The sequence below is a fragment of the Amphibalanus amphitrite genome, unplaced genomic scaffold (assembly GCF_019059575.1).
Source record: "Amphibalanus amphitrite isolate SeventyFive unplaced genomic scaffold, NRLGWU_Aamphi_draft 000021F_arrow, whole genome shotgun sequence".
In the NCBI taxonomy this organism is placed as follows: domain Eukaryota; kingdom Metazoa; phylum Arthropoda; class Thecostraca; order Balanomorpha; family Balanidae; genus Amphibalanus; species Amphibalanus amphitrite.
The window spans coordinates 1,451,316-1,464,816 of NW_024881517.1; the positions used below are offsets into that span (position 1 = coordinate 1,451,316).

The following is a 13,501-nucleotide window of genomic DNA, read 5'->3' on the forward strand; positions in this document are numbered from 1 at the left end:
ACCTATATGCCACTTATGCTGTTTGCGCAAATGATACAAATATGAACGATAGCTAAAAGCGATAGGATTTTCAGAAGAACGTTGCCTAGCAACTAGCTTTTGAAATGCTCAAAACATTTATATTTTCTGTAAATTGCTAGGCAACTTAAGATCGCAAGCCGAATAGTCTTTGGAACCCTTAGAATGTTCATCTATTTGGCAACATATTCGGATTCAGATTCATATTCGAAATAAATGGTCTGCGGACTACTCAGAATGACTCAAAAATGATTTTGACTATACAATTTGACCTTCCCAATTCAATGAGGGTAAAATCTAAGCGCGGCACGGTCAATTTGCAGAGCGACCTCAGGTCAAAGTTACATAGGTCATGTACTGCGGACTATTTAGATTGCTTCAAAAATCATTTTGACCATTTAAATTTTAATTTTTAACATAACTTATATTAAATTTAAGCGCGGCACGCCCCAACAGCAGTTTTTCGTAGACTTGAAATACAAGGTCGTTAGCATTTTTCAGGTAAGGGACTATCTCAAATTTCGTGAGAATAATTTTGGTTTTACAATTTTGCTTTTGATAGTCAGCAAAAATTAAACCTGAGCGCGGCACGACTCAAATATAGATATGTGTATAAAAACAATTACAAGTTTTAATTCAAACATGGCCGCCAGGCATCTTGACTGACGCGTTTGATTCGATCTCGGCGCGTAAACAAAAGACCATTAGGCAAAAATATAGCGTGTTATAGTGTATTAAATTGTGTTTTTAAGTGTTTTTATATACTTTGGTGTGGTCTGTGTATTAGATTGCATGCTCTGTTGATACGCTAGGGTGGTCCTTTGCATATTTTTTGCAAAGAAACATATTAAGCCTTGCCTAGTCAATCCTAAAGCCCTCATAACACCCTCTTCAAAAAATCTACTTTATCATGTAGGTACATGCCTACCTGTGCAATGCAATATGAAGTCCTAATTTATCCCAATATAATGCCTACTGAGACTTAACACCTACCTCTGCTTTTTGGTATCTGCTGCAGTATAAATGGAGATGAACTTAGTCTAAGCCAACTGGCCATCGTCAATTAGAATCGGGGGCAGCTCGGACATATGCAGCATAGATGTAGAGCTGCTCTGTCTGCGTCATTCCCAGGTGATGTCAGCCGCCCACTCTGCTGGTATGCAGAGCCTAGGGCTGCTGAAGCATTTGAGCAATCTTGTTCCATATGCCCGCTGCTTAAAATGAGCCGCAACAGCTGATCCGATCCGTCTGAGTGTGCTCAACATTCTTCCCTCCCGTTATGTGTCCACTGTTCAGTGAGGAACTAGTGCATCGATCCCCAGCCGTAGCAGGTGGTGCTGGAGACTCAGCTGGAGCTGCTGGTGTTTCTGTAACTCCCCCTTCCCCAGTGAGAAGCTGGTGCTGCTGATGTCTATAACTCCCCCTCCCTATTCAGGAGCTGGTGCTGCTGATGTCTGCCTCTGTCCGCCACTGGCGGCCTCTGTCCGCTTCTGTCGGCCTCTGTCCGCTTCTGTCGGCCTCTGTCGACCCCTGTTGACCATGTCCACCTCTGTCATCCCTTGTCGACCCTTTCTGACCTCTGTCGACCTCTTCTGTCGACCTTTGTTGACCCTGCCCTGCCCTGCCCTGGCTCGTGTCAGCTCCTGTCAGCTCCTTGTTAACCGCTGTCAACCCTGCCCTGCCCTGCCCTGCCCTGGCTCCTGCCCTGGCTCCTGCCCTGCCCTGGCTCCTGTCAGCTCCTTGTTGACCTCTGTCAACCTCTGTCGACTTCTTCTTACAACCTCTTCTGTCCACCTCTTTTGTTGACCTCTGTTAACCTCTGTCGAACCTGCCCTGCCCTGGCTCCTGCCCTGCCCTGTCTCCTGCCCTGCCCTGGCTCCTGCCCTGGCCTGGCTCCTGCCCTGCCCTGGCTCCTGCCCTGCCCTGGCCCCTGCCAGCTCCTGTCAGCTCCTGTCAGCTCCTTGTCGACCTCTGTCGACCCTGCCCTGCCTTGCCCTGTCCTTGCTCCTGTCAGCTCCTGTCAGCTCCTGTCAGCTCCTTGTCGACCTTTGTCAACCTCTGTCAACCCTGTCCTACCCTGCCCTGGCTCCTGCCCTGCCCTGTCCTGGCTCCTGTCAGCTCTCCTGTCAGCTCCTGTCACCTCCTGTCAGCTCCTGTCAGCTCCTGTATAACTCCCCTTCCCTATTCAGGAGCTGGTGCTGCTGATATCTGCCTCTGTCCACCTCTGTCCGCCACTGTCGACCTCTGTCCGCCTCTGTAGACCTCTGTCGACCCCTGTGGACACATGTCGACCCCTGTCGACCTCTGTCGACCCTGCCCTGCCCTGCCCTGGCTCCTGTCAGTTCCTTGTCAACCTCTGTCGACCTCTGTCGACCTCTGTCAACCTCTGTCGACCTCTGTCAACCTCTGTCGACCTCTTCTTCTGTCGACCTCTTTTATCGACCTCTGTCGACCTCTGTCGACCCTGCCCTGCCCTGCCTTGGCTCCTGCCCTGCCATGCCCTGGCTCCTGCCCTGCCCTGCCCTGGCCCCTGTCAGCTCCTGTCAGCTCCTTGTCAACCTCTGTCGACCTCTATCGACAGGGGCGATGCCAGGTACCATCAACAGTGGGGAATGGAATGACTGACCGAGGTGACTCGAGGTACCGTAAACAGTGGGGCAGGGGCGACTCTGTCCGACCTGACCGAAGTCTGTCCGACCTGGCAGAGGTATGTGGGACCTAACAAAGGTATGTGTGACCTGACAGAGGTATGTGGGACCTGACAGAGGTATGTAAGACCTGTCAGAGGTCTATAGGAGCTGACAGAGATATGTGGAACCTGACAGACGTCTGACAAACCTGGCCGAGGTCTGTCAGAGACCTCACGGAAGTCATCTGACCTCTGACAGGTCTAACAGACCTCTGTCATGTCCCACATACCTCTGTCAGGTCTCGCACACGTCTGGCAGGTCGGGCAGACCTTGGTCAGGTCTGACAGGCCTCATTCAGGTCTGAGAGACCTCAGTCAGGTGTCTGACAGACCTCGGCCAGGGTTGTCAGACGTCTGTGAGACTGAGAGAGACCTCGGTCAGATCTGAAAGACCTCAGTCAGGTCTCTGACAGACCTCGGCCAGGGTTGTCAGACGTCTGTCAGGTTCCACATATCTCTGTCAGCTCCTACAGACCTCTGTCAGGTCTCACATACCTCTGTCAGGTCTGGCAGACCTCGGTCAGGTCGGCGAGACCTCGGTCAGGTCTGAGAGACCTCGGTCAGATCTGAAAGACCTCAGTCAGGTCTCTGACAGACCTCGGCCAGGGTTGTCAGACGTCTGTCAGGTTCCATACCTATATCTCTGTCAGCTCCTACAGACCTCTGACAGGTCTTACATACCTCTGTCAGGTCTGGCAGACCTCGGTCAGGTCGGAGAGACCTCGGTCAGGTCTGAAAGACCTCAGTCAGATCTTTGACAGACCTCGGCCAGGGTTGTCAGACGTCTGTCAGGTTCCACATATCTCTGTCAGCTCCTACAGACCTCTGTCAGGTCTCACATACCTCTGTCAGGTCTGGCAGACCTCGGTCAGGTCGGCGAGACCTCGGTCAGGTCTGAGAGACCTCGGTCAGATCTGAAAGACCTCAGTCAGGTCTCTGACAGACGTCGGCCAGGGTTGTCAGACGTCTGTCAGGTTCCATATATCTCTGTCAGCTCCTACAGACCTCTGTCAGGTCTCACATACCTCTGTCAGGTCTGGCAGACCTCTGTCAGGTCTGGCAGACCTCTGTCAGGTCGGAGAGCCCTCGGTCGGGTCTGAGGGACCTCGGTCAGATCTGAAAGACCTCAGTCAGGTCTTTGACAGACCTCGGCCAGGGTTGTCAGACGTCTGTCAGGTTCCACATATCTCTGTCAGCTCTAACAGACCTCTGTCAGGTCTCACATACCTCGGTCAGGTCGGAGAGACCTCGGTCAGGTCTGAGAGACCTCGGTCAGGTCTGAGAGACCTCGGTCAGTTTTGAAAGACCTCAATCAGGTCTCTGACAGATCTCGGCCAGGGTTGTCAGACGTCTGTCAGGTTCCTTATATCTCTGTCAGCTCCTACAGACCTCTGACAGGTCTTACATACCTCTGTCAGGTCCCACATACCTCTGTCAGGTCTGGCAGACCTCGGTCAGGTCGGAGAGACCTCGGTCAGGTCTGAAAGACCTCAGTCAGGTCTTTGACAGACCTCGTCCAGGGTTGTCAGACGTCTGTCAGGTTCCACATATCTCTGTCAGCTCCTACAGACCTCTGTCAGGTCTCACATACCTCTGTCAGGTCTGACATACCTTGGTCAGGTCGGAGAGACCTCGGTCAGGTCTCACATACCTCTGTCAGGTCTGGCAGACCTCTGTCAGATCTGACAGACCTCTGTCAGGTCGGAGAGACCTCGGTCAGGTCTGAGAGACCTCGGTCAGATCTGAAAGACCCCAGTCAGGCCTTTGACAGACCTCGGCCAGGGTTGTCAGACGTCTGTCAGGTTCCACATATCTCTGTCAGCTCTTACAGACCTCTGTCAGGTCTCACATACCTCGGTCAGGTCGGAGAGACCTCGGTCAGGTCTGAGAGACCTCGGTCAGGTCTGAGAGACCTCGGTCAGATCTGAAAGACCTCAATCAGGTCTCCGACAGATCTCGGCCAGGGTTGTCAGACGTCTGTCAGGTTCCATATATCTCTGTCAGCTCCTACAGACCTCTGACAGGTCTTACATACCTCTGTCAGGTCCCACATACCTCTGTCAGGTCTGGCAGACCTCGGTCAGGTCGGAGAGACCTCGGTCAGGTCTGAAAGACCTCAGTCAGTTCTTTGACAGACCTCGTCCAGGGTTGTCAGACGTCTGTCAGGTTCCACATATCTCTGTCAGCTCCTACAGACCTCTGTCAGGTCTCACATACCTCTGTCAGGTCTGACATACCTTGGTCAGGTCGGAGAGACCTCGGTCAGGTCTCACATACCTCTGTCAGGTCTGGCAGACCTCTGTCAGATCTGACAGACCTCTGTCAGGTCGGAGAGACCTCGGTCAGGTCTGAGAGACCTCGGTCAGATCTGAAAGACCCCAGTCAGGCCTTTGACAGACCTCGGCCAGGGTTGTCAGACGTCTGTCAGGTTCCACATATCTCTGTCAACTCTTACAGACCTCTGTCAGGTCTCACATACCTCGGTCAGGTCGGAGAGACCTCGGTCAGGTCTGAGAGACCTCGGTCAGATCTGAAAGACCTCAATCAGGTCTCCGACAGATCTCGGCCAGGGTTGTCAGACGTCTGTCAGGTTCCATATATCTCTGTCAGCTCCTACAGACCTCTGACAGGTCTTACATACCTCTGTCAGGTCCCACATACCTCTGTCAGGTCTGGCAGACCTCGGTCAGGTCGGAGAGACCTCGGTCAGGTCTGAAAGACCTCAGTCAGGTCTTTGACAGACCTCGGCCAGGGTTGTCAGACGTCTGTCAGGTTCCACATATCTCTGTCAGCTCCTACAGACCTCTGTCAGGTCTCACATACCTCTGTCAGGTCTGACATACCTCGGTCAGGTCTGAGAGACCTCGGTCAGGTCTGAGAGACCTCGGTCAGATCTGAAAGACCTCAGTCAGGTCTCTGACAGACTTCGGTCAGGCTCGACAGATCTTTGTCAGGTCCGGCAAACTCAACAAGGCATCCTCGGACCGATCAGCAGGGAGCGCCGGGCTGCACCGGCCGAACTGCTGCCGCATGACGGGCCCGTGAGTCATGACCGCCGGGATGACGGTGCGACCCGCGTTACCAGTCACCCTACCCCTACCGTCCCCTGTCTGTCTGTATCTGACACCCACGCACCCCCTACATTCCTCTGTCTGCCTGTACCTAACACCCCCTCCCCGTCTGCCCCACAGCGGCGCACCGCCAGTTCGAGGCCAAGCGCAAGTCGCACTACAACGAGTTCTACGCGGTGAAGCTGGCCCGACAGCTGATGGAGAAGGACGAGGAGTTGCTGGAGGCCGAGTCGGAGGAGGGCGCCGGCCCGTCCTCGGCTGCCGGGCCGTCCTCATCGTCTGCCGAGCCGGCCCCGGCCCCTGACTCGGCCCCGTCGACCAGCTCGTAGACGGACGGCCCGCCGAGACCGGCCCGGCGCCGGAGCCCGTCTTTGTATTGGTTTGGCAGGCGCACTGTGTGTCCGGCCCGGTGCAGCCATTTGTGATACGGTTTAGCCAGAACGCTGCTGCTCCTGCTAACGGTGTGACGCGGTGGACGTCACGTCAACACCACGGTCACGTCACTGCAACCGTCAGTCACGTCACGTCTTGTCGCCGGATCGACAGCCGCCGTGACGGGACCGGGAGGGCAGCCAAGCTGTGTGCCGCAGAGGCTGACGGAGGACTCCTCTAGGACAAAGGAACAAAGGTGGTGGCTCATCCCACCATGGTGGTGCCCCGGCGGCTGGCGCGCGCGGAAGCCACTCGTGGTCGCCAAGAAGCGTCATGCCGGTCCGACCAGCTCTCGGTGGACACATCCGTTAGCGCCGCGTCAGGCGGGCAGTGCGGCCGGCGGTCGCGCTGGGGAAGGCGGCGTGCCCTATCGACCCGGCGACGCAGTGATGGAGGCCGCCGGCGGACTCAGACGGCCGCGGGACACGTATGCGATACCTCGCTGACCGAGAGCCGGCCGGCCACCCGCTCCGGCGCGGAGCCGAGGCTTTATTTACCGCTGGGGACGGACATGCGCGTACCGCTGGGGGCCCGTGCTGATTCCGCCGACGGCGTTGTCCTATGATGCTGCAGTGCAGCGCGTACTCTGTAGAGTGTAGGGACGTAAGAGGCATCAAATTACGGCGCGGAAGTGCGCCAGCTCGGAAAGTCGCCGGCCGCAACCGGCCTTCTGATACAAACTCGGTACCTACTTCCAGGCCGCCGGCTCGAGGGACCGGCCCAGTGCCGACGCCAGGCTCATCAGTGGAATAGCGCGCTAGGATGGATGTTATGAATGTAATTGTAAAGTCAACGACTCCGCGCGGGCCTGCGTTAGACGATCGATAATGTCCTGTTCGCTCCTCGTGTATGTCTGTGTTTGTTTGGGTGCGTGTGCAGTGCAGATTGTGTGGGTGGGCGTATCACAGATAGCGTCTGATTGTCGCCGGTGTAGCAAGGATTGACCTTCCGAATAATCCTCGCTGATTGTCGTTGCAATAAACGTCGAATGCTGGTGTCACACGCCGCGTGCTCTTTTGTCCCCTTCCATCGACCCTGCGGCGCCACCACCCACTCCGCCGTTGGAGGACATCAGCTCCTGAATAGGGAGGGGGAGTTACAGACATCAGCAGCACCAGCTTCTCACTCTTTCGTTCTAATACTCGTTCTAATACTCCCAACACCCGTTGTTGTCCAGGAGTTGAGTTGGAATGGGGGGGGGGGTGTTCACTGTTCAGTAGCCCTCCCCCTAGCAGGCGTGGGAATCGTGTGGAGCCCCAGTGTAGAGTGGGATAGCCTTTTCCGTTGGATTGTGATCACGCTTTGCGTCGAATAACACTGATCCATTGAAAGATGTTCCGATTTACTTGCCCAGGCACATTTTTATTCAGAAAGAAAACATACATATGGTTTGCTGATGGATAATAGATTATGGCAGCAGGTAACACCCAGGCGGTGTGCCATCTGCTGTAGGGCCAGCAGTGTGGTGCGTCCCGAATGTGGTCGCCAAAGACGCAGCTCGCCGCCCAGACAGCCGGAGACCAGCACACCGGCCGAACCGCCGAACGACAGGCACGAAACCGACTCGTAGCCATGCAGCGTGCTGCCGGCGAGAGGTCACGGGAAGGTCAGCTTATAATGTACACACAGACAAGACAGAGCACACAGAGCAGAGCTAACAGAGCAGAGCAGTGTACAGCAGAGCTGACAGAGCAGAGCGAGCAGAGCAGAGCAAGGCGGGGCAGAGCAGAGCGAGCAGAGCAGAGCTGACTTAGAGAGCTGACAGGAGCTGACAGGAGGACAGGGCAGGGCAGGGCAGAGGCGACTTCAGGTACCGTAAACAGTGCGGCAGGGGGGACTCCAGGTACCGTTAACAGTGCGAAATGGAATGCAATAGACGACTCCAGGTACCGTTAACAGTGGGGCAGGGGTAGTCAACAGTTAACATGGGGCAGTCAACTGTTAACAGGGGCAGTTAACATGGGGCAGTCAGACTGAGGTCGGAGAGACCTCGGTCAGGTCTGAAAGACCTCAGTCAGGTCTTTGGCAGACCTCGGCCAGGGTTGTCAGACGTCTGTCAGGTTCCACATATCTCTGTCAGCTCCTACAGACCTCTGTCAGGTCTCACATACCTCTGTCAGGTCTGGCAGACCTCGGTCAGGTCGGAGAGACCTCGGTCAGGTCTGAGAGACTTCAGTCAGGTCTTTGACAGACCTCGGCCAGGGTTGTCAGACGTCTGTCAGTTTCCATATATCTCTGTCAGCTCCTACAGACAGGGAGGGTCAACATAGGAGGGTTGTCAGAAGTCTGTCAGGTTCCACATATCTCTGTCAGCTCCTAAAGACCTCTGTCAGGTCTCACATACCTCTGTCAGGTCTGACAGACCTCAGTCAGGTCTGACAGACCTCAGTCAGGTCTGAGAGACCTCAGTCAGGTCTCTGACAGACCTCGGCCAGGTTTGTCAGGCGTCTGTCAGGTTCCATATATCTCTGTCAGCTCCTACAGACAGGGAGGGTCCACATATGAGGGTTGTCAGACGTCTGTCAGGTTCCACATATCTCTGTCAGCTCCTACAGACCTCTGTCAGGTCTCACATACCTCTGTCACGTCTGACAGACCTCGGTCTGGTCTGACAGTCCTCGGTCAGGTCAGAGAGACCTCGGTCAGGTCTGAGAGACTTCAGTCAGGTCTTTGACAGACCTCGGCCAGGGTTGTTAGACGTCTGTCAGGTTCCATTTATCTCTGTCAGCTCCTACAGACCTCTGACAGGTCTTACATTCCTCTGTCCGATCTGACAGACGTCTGTCAGATCTGACAGACCTCGGTCAGGTCGGAGAGACCTCGGTCAGGACTGAGAGACTTCAGTCAGGTCTTTGACAGATCTCGGCCAGGGTTGTCAGACGTCTGTCAGGTTCCATTTATCTCTGTCAGCTCCTACAGACCTCTGACAGGTCTTACATACCTCTGTCAGGTCTGACAGACCTCGGTCATGTCGGAGAGACCTCGGTCAGGTCTGAGAGACCTCGGTCAGGTCTGAGAGATCTCAGTCAGGTCTCTGACAGACTACGGTCAGGGTTGTCAGATGTCTGTCAGGTTCCATATATCTCTGTCAGCTCCTACAGACCTCAGATAGATCTTACATACCTCTGTCAGGTCTGACAGACCTCAGGTCTGAGAGACCTCAGTCAGGTCTCTGACAGACCTCGGCCAGGTTTGTCAGGCGTCTGTCAGGTTCCATATATCTCTGTCAGCTCCTACAGACAGGGAGGGTCCACATAGGAGGGTTGTCAGACGTCTGTCAGGTTCCACATATCTCTGTCAGCTCCTACAGACCTCTGTCAGGTCTCACATGCCTCTGTCACGTCTGACAGACCTCGGTCTGGTCTGACAGTCCTCGGTCAGGTCGGAGAGACCTCGGTCAGGTCTGACAGACCTCAATCAGGTCTGACAGACCTCGGCCAGGGTTGTCAGACGTCTGTCAGGTTCCATAGGTACCTATATCTCTGTCAGCTCCTACAGACCTCTGTCAGGTCTCACATACCTCTGTCAGGTCTGACAGACCTCAGGTCTGAGAGACCTCAGTCAGGTCTCTGACAGACCTCGGCCAGGTTTGTCAGGCGTCTGTCAGGTTCCATATATCTCTGTCAGCTCCTACAGACAGGGAGGGTCCACATAGGAGGGTTGTCAGACGTCTGTCAGGTTCCACATATCTCTGTCAGCTCCTACAGACCTCTGTCAGGTCTCACATGCCTCTGTCACGTCTGACAGACCTCGGTCTGGTCTGACAGTCCTCGGTCAGGTCGGAGAGACCTCGGTCAGGTCTGACAGACCTCAATCAGGTCTGACAGACCTCGGCCAGGGTTGTCAGACGTCTGTCAGGTTCCATAGGTACCTATATCTCTGTCAGCTCCTACAGACCTCTGTCAGGTCTCACATACCTCTGTCAGGTCTGACAGACCTCGGTCAGGTCTGGCAGACCTCGGTCAGGTCGGAGAGACCTCGGTCAGGTCTGAGAGACTTCAGTCAGGTCTTTGACAGACCTCGGCCAGGGTTGTCAGACGTCTGTCAGGTTCCATTTATCTCTGTCAGCTCCTACAGACCTCTGACAGGTCTTACATACCTCTGTCAGGTCTGACAGACCTCGGTCAGGTCGAAGAGACCTCGGTCAGGTCTCAGAGACCTCGGTCAGGTCTGAGAGACTTCAGTCAGGTCTTTGACAGACCTCGGCCAGGGTTGTCAGACGTCTGTCAGGTTCCATTTATCTTTGTCAGCTCCTACAGACCTCTCACAGGTCTTACATACCTCTGTCAGGTCTGACAGACCTCGGTCAGGTCGGAGAGACCTCGGTCAGGTCTGAGAGACCTCGGTCAGGTCTGAGAGATCTCAGTCAGGTCTCTGACAGACTACGGTCAGGGTTGTCAAATGTCTGTCAGGTTTCATATATCTCTGTCAGCTCCTACAGACCTCAGATAGGTCTTACATACCTCTGTCAGGTCTGACAGACCTCAGTCACGTCTGAAAGACCTCAGTCAGGTCTCTGACAGACCTCGGCCAGGTTTGTCAGGCGTCTGTCAGGTTCCATATATCTCTGTCAGCTCCTACAGACAGGGAGGGTCCACATAGGAGGGTTGTCAGACGTCTGTCAGGTTCCACATATCTCTGTCAGCTCCTACAGACCTCTGTCAGGTCTCACATGCCTCTGTCACGTCTGACAGACCTCGGTCTGGTCTGACAGTCCTCGGTCAGGTCGGAGAGACCTCGGTCAGGTCTGACAGACCTCAATCAGGTCTCTGACAGATCTCGGCCAGGGTTGTCAGACGTCTGTCAGGTTCCATATATCTCTGTCAGCTCCTACAGACCTCTGTCAGGTCTCAAATACCTCTGTCAGGTCTGACAGACCTCGGTCAGGTCGGAGAGACCTCGGTCAGGTCTGAGAGACCTCGGTCAGGTCTGAGAGACCTCGGTCAGATCTGAAAGATCTCAGTCAAGTCTCTGACAGACTACGGCCAGGGTAGTCAGATGTCTGTCAGGTTCCATATATCTCTGTCAGCTCCTACAGACCTCAGATACGTCTTACATACCTCTGTCAGCTCTGACAGACCTCAGTCAGGTCTGAGAGACCTCAGTCAGGTCTCTGACAGACCTCGGCCAGGTTTGTCAGGCGTCTGTCAGGTTCCATATATCTCTGTCAGCTCCTGCAGACAGGGAGGGTCCACATAGGAGGGTTGTCAGACGTCTGTCAGGTTCCACATATCTCTGTCAGCTCCTACAGACCTCTCACAGGTCTTACATACCTCTGTCAGGTGCCACATAGCTCTGTCGGGTCCCACATACCTCTGTCAGGTCCCACATACCTTTGTCAGGTCCCGCAAACGTCTGGCAGGTGGGACAGACCTTGGTGGTCAGGTCTGACAGACCTCAGTCAGGTGCCTGACAGACCTCGGCCAGGGTTGTCAGACGTCTGTCAGGTTCCACATATATATGTAAGCTCTCACATACCACTGTCAGGTCACACATACCTTTGTTAGGTCCCACATACCTCTGCCAGGTCGGACAGACTTCGGTCAGGTCGGACAGAAGAGTCGCCCCTGCCCCACTGTTTACGGTACCTCAAGTCACCTCGGTCAGTCATTCCATTCCCCACTGTTGATGGTACCTGGCATCGCCCCTATCGACAGAGGTCGACAGAGGTCGACAAGGAGCTGACAGGAGCTGACAGGAGCCAGGGCAGGGCAGGGCAGGGCAAGAGCCAGGGCAGGGCAGGAGCCAAGGCAGGGCAGGAGCCAAGGCAGGGCAGGGTAGGGCAGGGTCGACAGAGGTCGACAGAGGTCGACAAAAGAGGTCGACAGAAGAGGTCGTAAGAAGAGGTCGACAGAGGTTGACAGAGGTCGACAGAGGTCGACGGAGGTTGACAAGGAGCTGACAGGAGCTGACAGGAGCTGACAGGAGCCAGGGCAGGGCAAGGGAGGAGCCAGGGCAGGGCAGGGCAGGGCAGGGTCGACAGAGGTCGACAGGGGTCGACATGTGTCCACAGGGGTCGACAGAGGTCGACAGAGGTCGACAGAGGTCGACAGAGGTCGACAGAGGTCGACAGAGGTCGACAGAGGTCAAGAGAGGTCTACAGAGGCAGACAGAGGTCGACAGTGGCGGACAGAGGCGGACAGAGGCAGATATCAGCAGCAATAGCTCCTGAATAGGGAAGGGGAGTTATACAGGAGCTGACAGGAGCTGACAGGAGGTGACAGGAGCTGACAGGAGAGCTGACAGGAGCTGACAGGAGCTGACAGGAGAGCTGACAGGAGCTGAGAGGAGAGCTGACAGGAGCTGACAGGAGCCAGGACAGGGCAGGGCAGGAGCCAGGGCAGGGCAGGGCAGGGCAGGGCAGGGTCAACAAAGTTCGACAGAAGAGGTCGACAGAGGTCAGAAAGGGTCGACAAGGGATGCCAGAGGTGGACATGGTCAACAGGGGTCAACAGGTGGTCGACAGAGGCCGACAGAGGCGGACAGAGGCCGACAGTGGTGGACAGAGGCAGACATCAGCAGCACCAGCTCCTGAATAGGGAGGGGGAGTTATAGACATCAGCAGCACCAGCTTCTCACTGGGGAAGGTAGAGTTACAGAAACACCAGCAGCTCCAGCTGAGTCTCCAGCACCACCTGCTACGGCTGGGGATCGATGCACTAGTTCTTCACTGAACAGTGGACACATAACAGGAGGGAAGAATGTTGAGCACACTCAGACGGATCGGATCAGCTGTTGCGGCTCATTTTAAGCAGCGGGCATATGGAACAAGATTGCTCAAATGCTTCAGCAGCCCTAGGCTCTGCATACCAGCAGAGTGGGCGGCTGACATCACCTGGGAATGACGCAGACAGAGCAGCTCTACATCTATGCTGCATATGTCCGAGCTGCCCCCGATTCTAATTGACAATGGCCAGTTGGCTTAGACTAAGTTCATCTCCATTTATACTGCAGCAGATACCAAAAAGCAGAGGTAGGTGTTAAGTCTCAGTAGGCATTATATTGGGATAAATTAGGACTTCATATTGCATTGCACAGGTAGGTATGTACCTACATGATAAAGTAGATTTTTTGAAGAGGGTGTTATGAGGGCTTTAGGATTGACTAGGCAAGGCTTAATATGTTTCTTTGCAAAAAATATGCAAAGGACCACCCTAGCGTATCAACAGAGCATGCAATCTAATACACAGACCTCACCAAAGTATATAAAAACACTTAAAAACACAATTTAATACACTATAACACGCTATATTTTTGCCTAATGGTCTTTTGTTTACGCGCCGAGATCGAA

At 54.7% G+C, this 13,501-nt stretch overlaps 1 long non-coding RNA gene across 2 annotated transcripts; it reads left to right on the forward strand.

The window, feature by feature from the left end:
* Positions 1–706: 706 nt before the first annotated feature.
* LOC122391060 lies at positions 707–7,212 on the forward strand. Of its 2 annotated transcripts, none has more exons than XR_006258268.1 (2): positions 707–787; positions 5,899–7,212. It is a non-coding gene; the product is annotated as an uncharacterized LOC122391060 (long non-coding RNA). The 2 variants fall into 2 exon arrangements; XR_006258269.1 differs by having other exon boundaries at positions 722–930.
* Positions 7,213–13,501: the final 6,289 nt, after the last annotated feature.